At 50.0% G+C, this 20378-nt stretch overlaps 1 protein-coding gene and 1 pseudogene across 2 annotated transcripts in view; both read right to left on the bottom strand.

Moving 5' to 3' along the window:
* Positions 1 to 17636, bottom strand: part of LOC144105122 (uncharacterized) — a 30301-nt pseudogene extending 12665 nt beyond the window's left edge.
* LOC144104424 (uncharacterized) overlaps positions 1 to 20378 on the bottom strand; it is a 68267-nt gene that overhangs the window by 40390 nt on the left and 7499 nt on the right. The gene's annotated exons all lie outside the window — the stretch shown is intronic.

Genomic DNA, 20378 nt, shown 5'->3' with positions numbered 1-20378 from the left:
TGGAAAAAGGTTCGAAGTTCAGTCTTGAGCCAACTACAGTGGCCCATGAGCTCCTGTCTGAATAGGCGAGTGGCGGAAAAGGCACTGCCGGAAGATCGTGAGCGATGCCTGCTGGGAGTGGACGCGCTAGCGAGAACGACTACCAAGAGAGCCAGTGGATATGGGTCTACGGTCAAAAAAGTGGTGAAATACTTCAAGGAGAACGACATTCGTTTGCTGCAAGCCAACAAGGAGGGTGTTTTTGTGGTGGCGGCAAAGGTGTATATAATGAAAAAGCGTGCCGTGCAGTTGAGAAAAATTTTAAACGGACTGAACTCAAGTCCGTGAAGGCTAAGTCAAGAGCCAACGCCATCTGCAACGAATTGGAGCTGCAAAGGTTAGCAATGTCTATAAGCGACTGTAAGCGCAAAACTCTTAGCATGTTTTTTACAGCTAAGACCCACAAAGAAGGTGCATCATTCTATTGTATTGTAAGCGAAAGGGGATCTCGGCAATGCTTTGTTAGTCAGTTCCTGCTGAAGCATCTTAACCAGCTTGGGGTCACTGATCCTTTTGCAACAAAGAACTCTTTGAATATAATTGAATTTCTTGACGATAATCGGCAAATTGGGTATTTCTTTTTGGTTGATGCTAAAGATATTTTCTATTCCATTCCCCATAAGAAATTGTTCACAGCCGTTCAAGCATTCATTGAGAAAAGGTGGGTGCAATTTTTCAAAACACAGCCGGTGTGTCAGTAGGGAGTTTCATGATTTTGTTACAATATTTTAATGCCACAATTGTGCAGTTTGAAAGTGGATCGCATATACAGAAGAAAGGGATTTGTATTGGCTCGTGTGTGGCCCCGGTTCTGAGCAATATTTTCCTTTCTATGATTGATCGAAGTGTGAATGAGTAGTTGGACAAGGTAGGGTAATGATAGTTTTCAAATACCATCGACAATTTTTTATTCCTACTAAAAAAACAGGACACACAGTCCTACTTAGGCACGGTTAATGAGGTTCTAGGAATTTTTAGTGAGAACGGGGAAGGGTTAGAATTTACACAGGAGCTACCTGAAAGTGATAAACTGCAATTTTTAGACCTGGAACTTTCCATAACCAAAGAGAAATTATGCTAGATGTACCACCCTCGTGCCCAGAAAGGTTTTTTTGTCATATGAATCGGCACACTCTAAGAGAGTGAAGCGAGCCATTGCCACGTCTGGTTTAAACACCGCCATTGCAAAATCCTGTTGTCATATTATAGAAAGAGACTTTCAGTTGCAGATGGAAGGACTGTGAACAGAGCACCTGTGGGCCCATTCTTGAAAGAACTGTAGCTTTAGGTACAGGCCGTGGTCGAGTGTCCCACGAATAAAAAGGAGCCTTTTTAATTAGGAAAATGGGCCTGGGTGCCGTTAGCAATGCCTCTATCTTCTTGTACAAAACCGAAGAAGCCTTTTTGGAAGAAAATTTTTCCTGATACGAACACGTGGACAGGTGCTGTTATTTTTTTCCCAGTGTATTATGAAGGGTTCAGTGCACTAAGCCTTTTAGATGGTTTTCTTGTCTCACATGCTTTTCCTGGTTTCTTTAGTTTTAATGCATTTTGGTTTTGTCTTCATCCTTTCAGATCCCATTCAGTCATGTTTCTTTGGCCCTTTACACCACGTGTCATGCCTTTTAATGTTCTTTCTCCGATCTTATCGTATTTAACTAAGTCAAGTTTTTAATGTTTGTCTTTTATTGCTTTTATGACCCTATTCATCTTTCTGACGTTTGCTGCAGCTGATAGGTGGTGTGACGGTGAGCCTATACATTATGTGTTTCTGTCAATAAAAAATCAGTCGCCAGTACCACGTTGTCTTGTCCACCTTTCTTGTGAATGTGTCTTATTTTGCACTAACATTTGTACATTGAGATATAAGGACAAATCCCCTGAGAATTCTCAGTTTTCACGGTTTTCCCCGGTTGGTAGACACCCTGAACCTGTAATCACACACTATTTTTTTGTGGTGGATGAATTCTGTATGTCGCTCGATGAATGCGAGCAAAGCTTTACTGCAGACTTAAGTCGTATACGACTATAATTATTCCTGCAATTTTGTAACCAGGAATTAAAATTATTCACATCTTCACACTCTGTACCACAAGTGATACAAAAAGTTTTTTTTGTTTATGAGGGTTTAATGCCACAAAGCAACTCAGGCTATGAGAGACGCCGTAGTGAAGGGCTCCGGAAATATTGACTACCCAGGGTTCTTTAACGTGCACTGGCATTGCAAAGTGCACAGGCCTCTAGAATTTTGCCATCGAAATTCGACTGCCGCAACCGGGATTGAACCCGCGTCTTTCGGGTCAGCAGTAGCGCGGCATAACCACTGAGCAACTATGGCGGAAAAGATACAAAAAGAGAAGTAATGTATAAAGAAGCAAACTAATCAGTTATATTGAAAATGAATAGCTAACACTTACCTTTACCGGTTTATTTTCGCAATTCAAGAAAACAATACTTCTGCTAATCAATTATATTGAAAATGAATAGCTAACACTTACCTTTACAGTTTATTTTTGCACTTCAAGAAAACAATACTTCCATCATTAACAATATGTTGGGCAAATTTCACTGCAAAAGAATATACATTCAATTCAATTACAGAATAAGATGCATTCCACTTTCAATGGATGGGTTGCAAGATATCCCGATGATATACAGTTGGAGTCAACTTGGAAACAGCTGGAATCAACTGAGAACTGTTCCTTAAACCAGTTTGACCAGCTAGGATTTTTACATGGGAATCAGCTATCCTGCACAGCAAATCTGCTTCACCATGGTGGGCCCGACCTGCTTTGGGAGCTGATACTAGGCCTGGCGCTGGAGACTGGGGGTTGGAGAAATGCCACGTGTCTCTCCTGCATGCTCCAGCTATTGGTTGGCAGGTGCACCTGCCGAGCATACCGGTTGCAACGGAACATGAGATGAAGCGCAGATATGCCATGCACCTCACACTTTTTTCCGCAAGGCAATAATTAAAAAGTTAGCTTATCAGACTTAATTAACTTATTAACTTTGAAAAACAAAAAAATACTGCAAGCTAGGCACGCAACTCTGAACAACCCTAAGTTGGTTTTACTGGGCTAGGACATTTAGTCTTTCTTAAAAGCTTGTTTACATTCAGCTGGGACACCTGGTGTATGTGCAGAGAGAAGCAAACAGCCACAGAAACCAAGGAGCATAGGGGATTTTTTTTGTTATCATCATTTGTGGCGTTGATCAACAGAGATTATTAGTGAATGATGATGATGATTATGGATTTTTATGGCGCAAGGGCAGCTATGGCCAAAGAGCGCCATGTCACAAGGTATTTTTCTTTTTCTCAAGGTGGGGTCAAAGACCCATTTCCCAAGCATTTCACCCTAAATAAGCCGAGCACCAGACCAGGGAAAGCTTGTACCCATTGTATCACCGGTGGGTACCCGGCGGCACTGGGGATCGAACCCCGCACCTCCCGCATACGAGGCGGATGCTCAACCACTTGGCCACCGCTGCGGTCTGATTATTAGTGAATATTTTATCGCTCAAAGATAACTGATTAGAAAAGCAGAAGAAAAAACAACACATGCCGACAGAGGGAACCAAACCCACGACCTCTGAATTGCGCATCCTGTGCTCTACCGGTAAAATGAGCTATGGCTACAGCCCTCACATCTTTTGCTCTCGCGAGTATTTAAATTTAGCTCTGATCTAACCTTGAGCGTGTTCACCAGCGCCACCCTCGTCCTAAACGGCAGACATAGTACGTCCTGTAATACCGATATTGTCGCCGACAAACGTAGGGCGACACCAAAAGGTGCTTTTAATCGGATGGCCAAGAAGACCAGCAGCGCGCGTCCGAGCAGGGAACGTCGTCTTCGTCGCTCCCACACGAGCCCAGTCATGCTGCTCGGCCACATGGCGGCGCTCGCAGAATGTGAGCAGTAGCGTTCCTGTATATGCTCCCGCAGGGAGCAGAGTTGCGCGAAGGTCCGCCATTTTGTTCCAAGCTGTGCGGGAAAGCAGCTCCTCGAGCGCACGGCGCTGGGATTATGTCGGGGCTGGCGTTGTAGAGCAGTTCGCTTTTTTTTTTTTGAAAAGCTTACAAACGGCGCTCGATTGCGGGCATCCTTTTTTCCTTTTACTGTCTCAGTGCTCAGGGATCGATGCTAAGCCCATCATACTTCGTTGAAAAAAACGTCAGAAAATAATGTGATTTTCCGAAAATTTTATACAGCATGACAGAAAGATCGCGGAATGACAGCGATAGCTCGCAGTACAGACAATAATGGCGCAGAAATGCTTGGAAATGAAAAACATGCGAGTTGTGTGATGAAGAGAAGTGCGGTAATGCATCTTCCTGCAGAACCACATTGAAATACATTATTCTATAGGGTTGCGACCGCCGATGTGGTACGAAGCTTGTGAAACCACGCTGCATACGATGTGAATGCGGGCAGTCTAAAGCTATGCATTTTGCACGCAAGTAAATCTAACCCACCAAAGGCACAGATATCGTAAACTCGCGCGCTCATCTTTCACAAAATATACGTATCATTTGTCGCTCTGACTTCGAGCCCTCTATTGCATTTTTCCTATGCCATGGTCATCTTTTCAAGCCAAACACATCACGTGCCGTACTTCTTTAATATCCAAAAGTTAGAGAAGCCTGCTTTAAGTCACTGCAGCTGAATTGTGGTATACGAGTTTCCAAGGATCTCGAAAAGTGATATCTCTTTCTGGTGCTGTTATTTAATTGCTCGTTTTTACCTAAAAACTGTTGCGTTTTCTCTTGACCTACTTGAATTATATGTACCTTCACTGCATTCTGAAATATCTTTGTTTTGGACTGCTTTATGCTTTTACTCAAGGAAAAAATAATTGTCTGAATACCCAATTTTGCTTTTTCAAGTATTTCATGCTATTGTCACGAGGTGGTGACGGGAACTCCGCCGGGGTCACGTAGCACCGACTGGGGTCCGGTCTTGAGGAAGGCACAGAGCAGCTCGTAAGAGAATACTTTAATAGGCTGGCTTACGCCCACTAAGAACAGCTCTGAAAACTCAGCGGCGGCGATAGCAGCGAACGTGCTCGGCGGTCGTCGACTAACAGAATGCCCGCCGCTCTTAGCCGTGCTCGATTTTAAAGGCGGCAAGGAAAGTTCCAGAACATAGTAGGCACACTTGCGCGAGGCTAGGAAAAATCGAGATAACTCTGGTCGCGTCTCGCGTCCCAGAAAATTGATAATGCGGCGTGCCTGCCGCGATAAGAAGATCAGACAAAAAGCAAGCTTCGCGGCATTACTCCCCCCTTAAAGAAGCATCGACCCGATGCTTAAAAACAAGGATAACGGACATAAAGATACAGAGCATACAAAATAAATACTCATAATGTAAACACAAAGTCATTAGCGCGAATAGTAAGGCTTCAGACGGGCGACGTGGACAACTTCTGAGCGTGTGCGGCGTCTCTGGGATGCTGTAACTCCGTCAGGGACGACTTCATAGTCCAGATTACCCAGTCTGCGAAGAATCCTGTACGGGCCGAAATAGCGGCGCAGAAGTTTTTCACTCAGTCCGCGGCGGCGAATCGGCGTCCAAACCCAAACTCTATCGCCTGGCTTGTATTGCACTGCGCGTCTTCGAAGACTGTAGCGTCGGGCGTCGGTGCGCTGCTGGTCTTGTATTCTCTCACGGGCAAGTCGTCGAGCATGTTCTGCGCGCTGCAGGTAGGCGGCGAAGTCGAGGTTACTTTCGTCGGTAACGTCGGGCAGCATGGCGTCGAGTATGGTCGTGGCCTCCCTCCCGTGGACGAGACTAAATGGTGTCATTTGGGTGGTCTCTTGCACAGCGGTGTTGTAGGCGAACAACCACATAGGGAAGAATGACGTCCCATGTCTTGTGTTCTGCGTCTACGTACATAGAAAGCATATCGGCGATGGTCTTGTTGAGGCGTTCTGTAAGCCCGTTTGTCTGCGGATGGTACGCAGTTGTTCTCCGGTGACTTGTATGGCTGTGCTGCAGAATGGCCTGGGTTAGCTCCGCCGTGAACGCTGTTCCCCTGTCTGTTATCAGTATTTCGGGGGCGCCGTGTCGTAAAAGAATGGATTCGACGAAGAATTTGGCGACCTCTGCTGCTGTGCCGTTCGGGAGGGCCTTTGCTTCGGCGTACCTGGTGAGATAATCGGCCGCCACAATAATCCACTTGTTGCCTGTCGTTGATGTTGGGAAGGGGCCAAGTAGGTCCATACCGACCTCCTGGAAAGTTCTTGATGGCAGTCGAATCGGCTGCAGGAACACTGCTGGTCTTTTCGGTGGCGTTTTCCGGCGTTGGCATTCACGACAACTCTTAACGTAGTGCGCGACGTCGGAGGATAGACGAGGCCAGTAATATCTCTCTTGGATTCGGCGGAGGGTGCGAGTAAACCCGAGGTGGCCAGCCATTGGTTCGTCATGCGAAGCCTGCAGAATTTCCTCCCGAAGGCTCTTCGGGACGACGAGAAGGTAGGCGGCCTTGTTCGGTGAGAAATTCTTCTTCACGACGATTCCCTGTTGCAGACAGTAGGAAGATAGTCCACGCCTGAAGAGGGCAGGAGGTGAAGGAGACTTCCCCTCAAGATACTCGTGCAGGCGCTGTAGGTCAGGATCAGATTGCTGTTGTCGTGCGAAGTCGCTGGAACTTAGCAGTCCAAGGAAAGCGTCGTCGTCATCGTCTTTTGGCGGCGTGTCGACAGGGGCTCGTGACAGGCAGTCAGCGTCGGAGTGCTTTCGCCCAGACTTGTAGACCACCGTGACGTCGAATTCTTGGAGGCGCAAGCTCCATCGAGCGAAACGGCCAGAGGGGTCCTTCAAGTTAGCCAGCCAGCACAATGCATGGTGGTCGCTCACAACCTTGAACGGGCGTCCATACAAGTAGGGACGGAACTTCGATGTAGCCCAGACGATCGCAAGGCACTCCTTTTCAGTGGTCGAATAGTTCGCTTCTGCTTTCGACAATGAACGACTTGCATATGCTATTACTTTTTCGACTCCTTCGTTTTTCTGGACGAGCACGGCGCCTAGACCAAAGCTGCTTGCGTCGGAATGGATTTCTGTCTCGGCGTTTTCGTCAAAGTGCCCTAGCACCGGTGGAGACTGCAGGAGACGCTGAAGTTCGTTGAAGGCTTCCGCTTGTGCCGAATTCCATGTGAATGGTACGTCTGCCTTGGAGAGCTTGGTCAGAGGTTCCGCGACGCGCGAAAAATTCCTCACAAAGCGTCTGTAATAAGCACACAATCCCAGAAATCTGCGGACCGCCTTCTTGTCATGAGGCTGAGGGAAATTGGCAATGGCGGCTGTCTTCTGCGGGTCGGGGCGCACGCCGTCCTTGCTGATGGTGTGGCCGAGAAACAATAGTTCGTGGTAGGCAAACCGGCACTTTTCAGGCTTCAGGGTAAGTCCGGATAACTTGATTGCGTCGAGTACTGCCTTCAGCCTCCGGAGGTGTTCCTCGAAGCTCGCTGCGAAGACTACAACGTCGTCTAGATAGACGAGACAGGTTTGCCACTTGAGGCCTGCCAACACTGTGTCCATTACCCTTTGGAAAGTTGCGGGTGCGGAGCAAAGCCCAAATGGCATGACTTTGAACTCGTACAGTCCGTCCGGTGTGATGAAGGCAGTCTTTTCCCGGTCTCTTTCGTCGACTTCAATCTGCCAATATCCACTCTTGAGATCCATCGACGAGAAATACTTGGCGTGGCAGAGCCTGTCCAGAGTGTCGTCGATCCTCGGGAGGGGGTAGACGTCTTTTTTCGTAATCTTGTTCAGTCGCCGATAATCGACGCAGAATCGAAGAGCACCGTCTTTCTTTCTCACTAGAACGACCGGTGCCGCCCATGGGCTCTTCGAAGGTTGGATGACGTCGTCGCGAAGCATTTCCTCTACTTGGTCCCGGATGGCCTGTCGTTCTCGCGGCGACACACGGTAAGGGCTTTGGCGGAGAGGTCTGGTGTGTTCGTCGGTTATAATTCGATGTTTGGCTATCGTCGTTTGTCGCACCTTTGATGACGAGGCGAAACATTCGCTGTAACTTTGAAGAAGAAGGGTGATTTTCTCTTGTCGGTCCCGGGGTAATGCTGGGTTGATGGCGAACGTGGGAGCATGGTCTTGCTTTAGGCTGTCATTTGCAGGTTCGTCGGAGATGATGAAGGCGTCCAGTAAATCAGTTGCTTCGTCCAAGAACGCAATTGTAGTGCCTCTGTTGAGGTGTCGGTATTCTTCGCTGAAGTTCGTGACCAGTACTTCGGCTTTTCCATGCCGCAAATGAGCGATGCCTCTTGCGACGCCAAGTCGTCTGTCTAAGAGCAACTGCGTGTTTCCCTCGATGATGCCTTCTGCGTCTTTGAAATTTCTTGCACAGACGGGGACGATGACGCTGGACCGGGGTGGAATGGTTAGTTCTTCATCGAGAACACTGAGGGCCTTTGACTGCTCTGGGGTCGTTTTCGGAGGTAAAGCTTCGTCTGTCGAAAGCGTGATGGCTTGGACTTGAGGTCGATGACTGCGCGGTGCTGTGTCAAGAAGTCCATCCCCAGAATGACGTCACGGGAACATTTCTGAAGTACGACGAATACTGTCGGATATGTGTGTCCGTTGACAGTCAGTCTCGCAGTGCACCTTCCTGATGGCGTGATGCGGTGTCCGCCTGCTGTGCGTATCTGCGGGCCATCCCAAGTCGTCGTCACTTTCTTGATCCGGTCGGCGAAGGAACCACTCAGCACGGAATAGTCAGCTCCCGTGTCGATTAGAGCAGTAACGTTTCGGCCGTCGAAAGTCACCTCTAGATCGGAAGTCCTTCCTCTTGCGTTGCACGTAACTTTCGCCGTCGGGTCACGGCTTGGTCGGTGATTGCGACTGCGGCTGCAGGGGCTTGTCGATGTCGGTGGCCTGGGGGTCTCTAAGTTGCGTCGTGTCGTCGTCGGTGCGGCGTCGCCGTGAGTTCTCGTCGTTGGAGGGTCTTCGTTTTTTTGCCAGGAAGCAACCTCACCTCCTAAGGTTGCTGTTTTCAGTTTCCCCTACGGGGGCTGGGGGACCTTCCTCGCACAGCCGCTGCGTAGCTGTGGCAGGGCGACGTGAAGCGCGAGGCTCGTGGCGAGGGTGAGCGGGAAAATCGGCTCGACACGTATTCGTCGCGGCGCAGGTAGTCGTCGATTTCTTGTGGATGTTGGCCGAAGCGTGGTCGTGGTGCGTCAACGGCGAATCCGCGAAGACCGATGCGTCGGAACGGGCAGTGACGCAGGACGTGACCGGCTTCACCGCAGTGGAAGCACAGCGGACGGTTGTCACGGGTTCTCCAGGTGTCGCATTTCCTTGGGCCCGAACGTTGTTCGTAGGGTCGGCGTGGGCGGGGGCCCGGAGGGCGGCGGTCCAGCACTGCTGGCTCACGTCGAGTAGGGCTTGGGGTGGCACGTCGAGGCGCAGGCTTGCGTACTGCAGCGACGTAACTCATGGCTGGAGCTTGAGGTTCAGTCGTCGCAGAAGGGGAGCCAAGCGCATGCCGCACTTCTTCACGGACGACTTCCGTCAGGCTCGCTACTTGAGGTTGTGAAGATGATGGCAGCAGCCGGCGTAGTTCTTCGCGAGCGATTTCACGGATGATCTCCCGCAAGTCGCTGGTTGTAGTCGTCGTGTCCGGAAAGCTGGAGCAGACCTGCGGTGGTCGGTTGTACTGCCTTGTGCGGGCGTCCAGGGTCTTCTCAATCGTTGACACTTCTTCGGCGAATTCGGCGACAGTCTTGGGCGGATTTTGTACGAGGCCAGCGAAAAGACTCCTTTACGCCCCGCATTAGATATCCGGTTTTCTTCTCCTCCGTCATATTCGGGTCAGCTCGGCGGAAAAGACACTGCATTTCTTCGACGTACATGCTGACAGTTTCGTTTGGGTGCTGCATCCGTGAGTCCAGCAGCATCTGCGCCTTTTCCTTCCGGAGAATGTTGGTAAACGCCTTCACGACTTCAGACTTGAATAATTTCCAGGTCTTCAAGGTAGTCTCGTGGTTTTCGTACCACGTTCTTGCAGGACCGTCAAGGGAAAAGAAAACATAGTGGAGCTTCATGTCATCTTCCCACCCGTTAAATGTAGCCACGCGCTCAAAGTTGTCTATCCAATCTTCCGGGTCGTCGCCAGGGTAGCCATGGAAGGTTGGAGGCACCCGTGGCTGGTGGAGCATGACAGGGGTGGACGTCGCTGGCTCAGTCATGGTGGGCGCTGGAGCTTGTTGTCGTTGTCGAGTAGGATCCGGTAGTAATCCGTGCTGAGCTTGCAGGCCTTGAAGACGGCGGCTGTGTCGTACCTCGGGATCTTCTTGGCTCTCGTTCTCTACGGTGGATCTTCCAGGTTGGGTTGGGTGCATTACCCAGCACCTCCACCAGATGTCACGAGGTAGTGACGGGAACTCTGCCGGGGTCACGTAGCACCGACTGGAGTCCGGTCTTGAGGAAGGCACAGAGCAGCTCGTAAGAGAATACTTTAATAGGCTGGCTTACGCCCACTAAGAACAGCTCTGAAAACTCAGCGGCGGCGACAGCAGCGAACGTGCTCGGCGGTCGTCGACTAACAGAATGCCCGCCGCTTTTAGCCGTGCTCGATTTTAAAGGCGGCAAGGAAAGTTCCAGAACATAGTAGGCACACTTGCGCGAGGCTAGGAAAAATCGAGATAACTCTGGTCGCGTCTCGCGTCCCAGAAAATTGATAATGCGGCGTGCCTGCCGCGATAAGAAGATCAGACAAAAGGCAAGCTTCGCGGCAGTATCATTTGTCGCTCTGACTTCGAGCCCTCTATTGCATTTTTCCTATGCCATGGTCATCTTTTCAAGCCAAACACATCACGTGCCGTACTTCTTTAATATCCAAAAGTTAGAGAAGCCTGCCTTAAGTCACTGCAGCTGAATTGTGGTATACGAGTTTCCAAGGATCTCGAAAAGTGATATCTCTTTCTGGTGCTGTTATTTAATTGCTCATTTTTACCTAAACACTGTTGCGTTTTCTCTTGACCTACTTGAATTATATGTACCTTAACTGCATTCTGAAATATCTTTGTATTGGACTGCTTTATGCTTTTACTCAAGGAAAAAATAATTGTCTGAATACCCAATTTTGCTTTTTCAAGTATTTCATGCTATTTTTGTTCCCCTCTCCTCCAGTGTTAACATTCTTGTCAGTGGAACCTTAGGGGTATTCTTAACAAATAAAATAGTTAAAAAGTCTAGACAAAGCTTGTTCTCATGCTGAGAGACTGGCCTCCCACTTCTGCGTAGTAAACTGGGACTAGAACAAAATTTTACATACAGTTTGCTTGTCAAACATTCTTTTTTTCACAAAAGAAACCATTTCTGCAAAATGTTGGTGGTGGCAGCAGAATAAGCAGACGGGCTGGCAGCGGCTGCACATGAGAAATGCTCTGTCACGTGCAGCCAGGTTAGGAACAGAACCTTTGATTCACATTTTCATTTGGAACTTGTAGCTTTGCAGGAAAAATGAAGATAATTTGTTGATGGCAAACATGAGTCGCCGCATAGAGTTTGAGCGTGCCTGTTGAACAATTTATAATTTATATTGAACTGTAATTTTTATCAGACTAGGCACATAGGCAAATGATAGTTGCAATGCCGGAGGGAGGTATGAGACAATGGAGGTTATGTGGCTAAGTGAGTCATGCAAATACGGTAAAGTAGTGCTGTTTATTCTCTTATCTCGCATATCCAAGTTCCTTTCGAAGATGCTTTCACGCGTCCCATACGCAAAAGCCAGCGCAATCGTTGACGTACGACTGACCGTCCGGACGGCACTGCGTAAAAAGCTTTGCCGCTTTCGGTACGGTTCTTGCAGTTTTCCGCACTGCACCCCGTCATAGTTGGACGCTGCTGTCACTGCACACTATCAAAATATATACAACTGGAGCGCACGGAAAAGGTGGGAACACATCGCACCGGACGCGTCCGATCACGATGGCAGCCGAGAGGGTACTGGGGCTGGCGAGGAACCGGCGTTGCGCCTAGAAAGTCGGCTCTTCCACTTTAAAATGGAACAAACGTCGTCTGCGGAATCACGTGACGGCCGCTTGGCGAATGGTGTCAAGAGCGGCGCGAGGAAAACAGTCGCGCAACTCTGCTCCCTGCGGGAGCATATACAGGAACACTAGTGAGCAGTGTGGCATTGCCTGCCTCCTTTCAAGAGGCATCGCCTCAATGCCTCCGGCTAGGAGGGAAAAACAGTACGGAGGCATCGAAAATGCGAAGGCGCGTGTGGCGTCGGCACTGAATGTGAACCCCGGCAATGGTTAACGAACGTAATAGAGTTTCATGCGAGACACGTGGATGACTTTAGACTTGGGCGGTCGAGAACAGTGGACAACTCCTTGCGGGCCACACTTCATAGTTCACATCACTGAGTTGACGTAGCACCTGGTAGGGGCCGAAGTAGCAGTGCAGAAGGTTTTCAGAGCACCCACGCAAACGTATAGGGCTCCATACCCAGACGTACCCGCCAGGTTTGTAAATCATGTTCCTCCCTGTGGCGGAGGTTGTAACGCCGGACGTCACTTGTCTGCTGGTGGCGAATCCGTTGCCTAGCAAGGTGGCGAACGGCTTCTGTATCACGAACGAATTGGTCAGTGCCTGTGACAGACGAGGGGGCACAATCCGGGAGCAGCATGGCGTCCAGCATGGTCAGGGCGTCCCGGCCATACACCAAACGGAAGGGAGTGAAGAGTGTCGTTTCTTGGAGGGCGGTGTTATATGCAAACGTGACGTAAGAGAGTATTTCATCCCAGTTGTGATGGTCAGCGTTGACATACAGAGACATCATATCTGCAATGGTCTTGTTTAGCCTCTCAGTCAGCTCATTCGTTTGAGGATGGTAAGCAGTCGTTTTTCTATGACGGGTGCCACTGAGACGCAGGACCTCATGTGTAAGAGCCGACGTTAACGCGGTTCCCCGGTCAGTTCATACAACCGCGGGGGCACCGTGGCAAAGTACGATGTGGTGAACAAAGAACTGTGCAATTTCAGCCGCAGTGCCACGGTGAAGAGCCTTGGTTTCACAGTAGCGGCTGAGGTAGTCCGTGGCAACAATATACCGATTACCCATGGAGGACACTAGGAATGGGCCCAGTAAGTCCATGCCGACTTGCTGAAATGGGATTTGCGGTGGACCAATTTGCTTCAGAAGGCCGGCCAGTTTTGTCGGCGGTATCTTCCGTCATTGACACTCACGACAGGTTCTAACGTAGCGTTGGACAACAGCAGCAAGCCGAGGCCAGTAGAGGACTCCATCTATTAAGCAAAATGATGAAAGTCCGCGCGAGAAGTCTGGACAGAGCGGTTCATTTGAGGTACTCGATTAGAGGCAGCAGTTCGCAGTCGGCCCTGTGGTGGTGGGCAAGGTCGGATGTGGTGACAGCGCCGAGGAAAGCAGAATCATCTCACTCATCTGGTGGGCACAAAAGAGGAGCTCGGGAGAGACAGTCCGCATCGCTATGTTGCTGATCCAACTTATACACGATTGTGACGTCGAATTCTTGCAACCGAAAGCTCCACCATGCAAGTCGCCCCGATGGATCTTTCAGGTTCGCAAGCCAACACAAGGAGTGATGATCGCCGACTCGAAACGGGCAGCCGTACAGGCACGGACGAAATTTCGTGATTGCCCACAAAACAGCGAGACACTCCTTTTCCGTGTTGGAATAATTCACTTTGGTACAGGACAGAGTGCGACTTGCGTATGCGATCACGCGTTCCGCACTGTCTTGCCACTGTACAATCAACGCACCGAGGCCAACATTGCTTGCATCTGTGTGCAATTCCATGTCGGCTTCCTCGTCGAAGTGGCCAAGGATAGGCGTAGATTGGAGGCGGACCTTAAGTTCTGTCAAAGCTTTTTCCTGATCCTGGCGCCAGATGAATGGTTGGAGTCATTTGTCAGGCGAGTCAGCGGCTCTACGAGCTTGGAGAAGTTTTGAACGAACCTCCGATAATAGGCGCAAAGCCCCCCCGAAACGCCGCAAGCTTCATTTATCTGTTGTTGGCTGGGGAAATGCAGCATCGGCGGCCGTTTTTTCTGGGTCGGGGCTAACACCCTGAGCGCTCACAATATGGCCAAGAAACTTGAGCTCTCTAAATGCGAAGTGGCACTTTTCAGGCTTGAGAGACAGACCCACGGAACAAATTGCCTCGAAAACAGCATGCAAACGTTTTAGGTTCTCCTCGAACGTGTCGGAGAAAATCATGACGTCGTCGAGATACACAAGGTAGGACTGCCACTTCAGGTCAGTACAGTGTCCATCACACGCTGGAACATTGCAGGGGCTGAACACAAGCCGAAAGGAACCACCTTAAATTTGTACAATCCATCAGAGTACAAAGGTGGTCTCTTCTCGATCACGTTCGTCGACCTCGATTTGCCAATAACCGCTACGCAGGTCGAGTGACGAAGAGTAGGTAGCATGGTGGAGGCGGTCTAATGAGTCGTCAATACGTGGTAGTAGATAAATATCCTTTTTGGTAACGTTGAGACGTCTGTAAGTTTGTAATCTACGCAGAACCGTAGGCTGCCATCTTTCTTTGAGACAAGAACAACAGGTGATGCCCAGGGGCTCGTCGATGGTTGTATAACATCGTCGCGCAGCATTTCGGCAACTTGGCGGCAGATGGCATCGCGTTCCTTTGACGAAACACGATAAGGACGCTGACATAGCGGTCTCTGGTCACTATCGACGATAGTGCGGTGCTTAGTTATTGGCGTCTGATGAACCTTGGAGGTTGATGCAAAACAGTTGCGGAAAGAGTCAATAAGGCTTTCCACGCGGCATTTCTGATTGGTCAGAATGCCAGGGTTCACGTTGGTCTTATAGGCTGTTGCCGTGTCCTGTTCCGCTGTTCCGGGGTCCGTTGTGGATAAGGCACATTGGCCGGCATGCTCGCCAAGTTCTTCAAAATGGGCAAATACTGTGTCTTTCGTCAAATGTTGGGGTTCGCAACTAAAGTTGGTCACTAAGAGCTCGGTACGTGCATGAACAAGGTCGACAAGGGCGCGAGCTACGCAAACTTGCTGAGACAGTAGGAGTGACATGTTCGTTTCGGCAATGCCCCAAGTACCGAAGCTGGTATCACACTGGACTGTGGCAAACTTGCTTGCTCTCGGCGGTACCATTGTGTGGTCGTCAGAGATGCGTAGTGCTGCTCTGTGCGGCTCGGGGTCGGTGTCAACGGCTTGCTGTGTCGAAAACGATACCAATTGCTCATGCAGGTTGATGACCGCCCCTACTCTTTAAGAAAGTCCATGCCGAGAATCAGTTCTTTGGAGCACTCGTAGCACGGCGAACAAGCCAATGAAAGTTGCACCGTGGATCTTTATACGGCAGGTACAGACGCCAACCGGCGTTACCACACGGCAACCAGCTGTGCGCATCTGCGGCACATGCCAAGGCGTTAGAACCTAGAGTGCTGACACGTCATAACCATCAGTGGCAACAAGAATTTCGGCGGCGGAAACAATTATTTGACAACTCATCGGTGAGGTCTTTGGTGCCGTCGTCGTAGGGGTTGTCGCTGAGATTGTCTTTGAGGTCGGCAGCTGGGGTCGTCAGCATTCAGGTCGTCGCATAAAATCGTCGGATGGAGCGTGTTCCCTGTCTGCGGCAGTGGCGATCCTACCACAGGAGGACGCCGTCTTCAGTTTTCCCGGCGGGGGGATGTGCATTAGAATTGGCCAGAGGATGATGCTTGACTAGGTAAAGGAACCCGTCTTGGAGACGGCGACCTAGACTGACGTGGAGGCATTGAGGGCAGCACCTGACCGCCCAGGTACTGTTCAATGTCTCATGGTCTTTCATCATAGCGCGGTCAAGGTGCGCTCGATAAAAATCCTCTTAATTCCATCCGCCGGTATGGGCAGTTGCGGAGGACATGACCAGGCTCCCCGCAGTGGTAGCATAGTGGCCGGCTGTTTCTTCCGCCCCCAACAAGCTGAAAAAGCTGTGCCCCCGTATTTGCAGCCCAAGAAAGCGGGGTTGCCAGATAAGGCACGACTCTCCATTCATCATGTGTTCCGCAGGAGTGGTCTATGCTATCCCCTTAATGTGTGGGAAGACCTATGTTGGCCAGACTGGGCGCTGCATCAACGAGCGCTTGGGGGAACATGCCCGAAATTTATCAGATTTAAAGGATAAATATGCACATTTGGTAGCGCATATTATGGGTTGCGACGGATGCGAGGCACGATCGAGTCAGACTAAGATTCTTGGCAAAAGCACAGACAAGGCACGTGAATGTCTGGAGGCTTTTTACATAAGGAAACTTGGCAATAGGTGTGTCAGCACCCCATCTGTTTCACGTTTTTCATGCCGCCCTTAAATAATCTTTTTTGTTTTTGTTTTGGTTACCGCTTGCTCGTGTGCTCGCTGTGATGGTCGCTTAGATTTCTTTACCTTTCCTGCCGTCCTCCTTCTTCTTTTTTCAGTGAAACGTCGCCATATAAAGGCGCTGCCTGGTTTCAATAAAATTGGTTGTGAGTTAGCGCTTTGTGTCTCATCCTTGTCTTTTCGTGGTTTGCATGCTCTGGCGCTATTTTCTTCAAATCAAGTATGCACCAACTCGCCCAAAAAGGAGTGTTAAGGCTGTTGGGTATGCGCCACACATCCGCTTTTTGAACAGGGCGCGGGTCAGTCAGCTCGATGGGGGGGGGGAGGTACCCCTGCGTTGGTTTGGCAGCAGGGCGGAATGCATGTGGCACTGGCGCAGGTCTCCGCAGGGCGTACGGCTCCGGCTGCGGTGTCCTTCCATAGGGCTTCACTGCTGCTCGTGATGTACAGCTCCAGCTGTGGTGCTGGTGGTGGCTGGACCGCTCGCCGAATTCTGTCACGGACGGCATCGGCTACAGCTGCAACACTGGCAGGTGGAGCATCTAAGCGGAGGTTGCGCAGTTCTTCGCGAACCACACTCCGCACAAGCTCCCGAAGCACCTCATCTCCGACGACTGGCAGTGACGCACAATAGTTGGTAGCTGCAACACTTCCCTGACAACTGTACTGCGCAGTGTTTCTGCAAGGAACGTTCCATGCCCGTGGCTTCTTTGGCGAAGTCAGCGACGGTTCTTGGAGGGTAGCGTATGAAGCCAGCGAAGAGCTGCTTCTTCACACCACACATGAGGTGGCGCACTTTCGTAGCCTCGGGCATGGCAGGGTCAGCCCGACTGAAGAGACGTGCCATATCTTCGATAAACATGGTGACGCTTTCATTCGACTGCTGTGGCCTGGAGCAAAGGGCGATTTTGGCGTTTTCCTTGCGTGCGTTTGTGCTGAAGGTAGCGAACAACTCACGACGGAATGCTTCCCAGTTGGTAAAGGATGCCTCATGGCTCTCGAACCATGCCTTCGCCGAGTCTTGGAATGCGAAATACACATATCGTAGTTTACGGTCGTTGTCCCGCTGGTTAGAACTGGCCACATGGTCAAAGCTGGAAAACCAGTCCTCGACATCCTCGAACCGATCGCCGTGGAAGGACGACGACGAGCGAGGTGTGAGGATTACAACCGGCGGGACAGTGCCGGAAGGCTGACCGGTCTGACTGCCAGTAGTGGACGTCATGGTATGCGCCGACCTCGTCAGTGGCTGACACTCAGGTTGCAGGCCTTGCAGGCGGCGGCTCGCTTTGTGGACGGGTGTTGTTCCACCAAAATGTCGCCGACAAATGTAGGGCAACACCAAAAGGGGCCTTTATTCGAATGGCCAAGAAGACCAGCAGAGCGCGTCCGAGCGGGAACGTCGTCTTCGTCGCTTCTAGTCATGGCACTCAGCTGCATGGCGGCGCTCGCAAAATTTGAGCAATGTGGCAATATATACAACCTTTGTGCGTATAGTTTCGAGACAGATTTATTTTCTTCTCTAAAAATGATTCCCCAAAACAAATGTTTGTGCGTATGTGTAGCGCCATCTTTTCGGGCTAACCTGAGCTATTTATTTTAATTGTTGTGGCAGCCGCTAGGTGGCACTACATGTAGAAAAAATACATTGTCACTAGTCAGCGTATTCTACTGTGAGTGAGTGTGGAGAGATGGACGTCCACCTCGAACAACATGTAAACATAAAATTCTGTGTGAAGCTTGGCAAGACAGCCACACAGAGGTATGAGCTTCTTCGTGACGCTTACGGCAATGAGAAATTATCGTGGGCGCGAGTTTTTTAGTGGCACAAGAGGTTCGTTTCGGGGAGAGCATCGGCGGTAGACGACACAAGGCAAGGGCACGCTTCAACGTCATGGAATGAAAACAATGCGGCTCAAATCGGAATTCGCACAGCAAGACCGCACACCATTACAGTCCGCATCCTATCAGATGCTCTCGACATTAGTAAGACAACATGCCACCAAATCTTGCGTGAGAACTTGGGGAAACGAAAGCTGAATGCCAGACTTGTGCCGCACTCCCTCACACACGACCAAGACACATGGGCATTAGTGAGCGCTGATTTGCTCTCCGAGGCAGAGAAGGATGCTGCATTCATCGACAGCATTATTGCTGAAGACGAAACATGGCGTTTTCAATACGATCCTCAAACAATGAGGCAGAGCGCCGAATGGCAGTCCACAAGCTCTCCGGTGTCGAGAAAGGTGCGGCAACAAAACACCAAAACGAAGACGACACTGATAGTTTTTTTCGATGCCAGAGGCGTCATACACCATGAGTTCATCCCACAAGGGCAGGCGGTGAATCAGGAATTTTATATCCACGTGCTCCGACCCGTGTGATGCACTGCGACGCCATTGCCCTGATAGGCATCTGGACAATGGAGCCTTCTCCATGATAACGCAAGGCCGCACACTGCTCTTAGTGTGACATTTCTCGCCAAGCACAGTATTACTGTACTTCCCCATCCGCATTACTCGCATGACCTCTCCCCATGCAATTTTTTCCTGTTTCCTCATGTGAAGAGAGCCCTAAAAGGTCGCTGGATGGGGAGCGTGAAGGCTACTCAAGACACCACGACAAAGGAGCTGACAGCCTCGCCAAAAGAAGCGTTTTCCAACTGTTTCCATGACCTCAAGAAGTGTTGGAAGCTGTGTACAGACTGCAAGGGAGACTATTTTGAAGAGGTGCTACACAAATGATTTCAATGTTAAACGCATCTCTTTAATGAACTCAGCCTCGGAACTTCACGGACAAAGGTTGTATATATAGACTCTCGTTAAACGGAACCTCAAGGGACCGGGAACTCAGCCTCGGAACTTCACGGACAAAGGTTGTATATACAGTAGACTCTCGTTAAACGGAACCTCAAGGGACCGGGAAACTATGTTCCATTTATCGGGAGTTTCGTTTCGAGAGAAGGTTCAGGATTTCGCAATCCGTTCCGCGCTGCTTGGTCCCGACAAACAGGTGTGCGCGCAGTTGGCAGTCGTCGCGGAAGCGGATCTCAAATGCAAAATCTAGATAATAAAGAAAACGGTACACTATGGGCACAAACTTTATTGCACAAAAGCAGTAAGCAGTGAACTTTTTTTTTTTCAAAGCACTACTGAAATTAAAACAAAAATGTCAATAGTGCACTTATTCCGTGGAAATCAGTGGGAACTGCAATTTATTGGCTTGTGAAAAAGGACTTTATGTTTGCTTGTTTTAGCTCTCGCAACCGTTTTCTTTGGATGGCGCCACCTATACTAGACAGGCTGCTCACTTCTGCAGAATTTTGGGGAGCCGTCTTGCTTGCCAATCCCCGCATGCTGTCGTGCCTGCAGCGGCAGCCTCCCCTGAAACGGCACGACATACTATGCCATTCCGATCTTTAAATCTCGTCAACCACCCTTCGCTGCACGAGAAACCTTTGATGCCGAGCTGCAGAACAAATTCTTCTGCTTGTGCGTGAATGAGTGGCCCGCTGATCGGAATGTTTTCACTGCGGGCTCTCGCAGCCAAACTACCAGGCACTTCTACAGATCTTCCGAGGTTGGCCACCCGCAGTCGTTTTTCTTTAGGGCCAAAGCGTGACGTCCCGAAAGCCTGCTGCAGCTTACCCTTGTCCTGAAGTATCCTTATGACGCTGCTCTTGGGGACAACGTAGTTCGTCACAAGCACTGTTTTTGTGAAGTGACCACTCTCGAAGTCGTTGATTATCTCCACCATCTTTTCTAACGTAAGGGCATTGTGAGGTCACTTCTGCGCTGCCATCGGATGCTGACTTCGCGACGAAATGTCGCACACGACACTCAACAGCGGATGTAAGGCTTAAGCCAAGCTGAACACAACTGCAAGCACACTGTGACAGAAAGCAAGCGATGCGGTTGCAGTGTGCAAGAAAACTGGAAACGTCCAAAGACGGAAATTGGAAAGAAGG

Source organism: Amblyomma americanum, chromosome 9, assembly GCF_052857255.1.
Source record: "Amblyomma americanum isolate KBUSLIRL-KWMA chromosome 9, ASM5285725v1, whole genome shotgun sequence".
In the NCBI taxonomy this organism is placed as follows: domain Eukaryota; kingdom Metazoa; phylum Arthropoda; class Arachnida; order Ixodida; family Ixodidae; genus Amblyomma; species Amblyomma americanum.
Note: the sequence above shows the minus strand (reverse complement) of the source record. Positions and strands in the feature narration are given on the sequence as shown.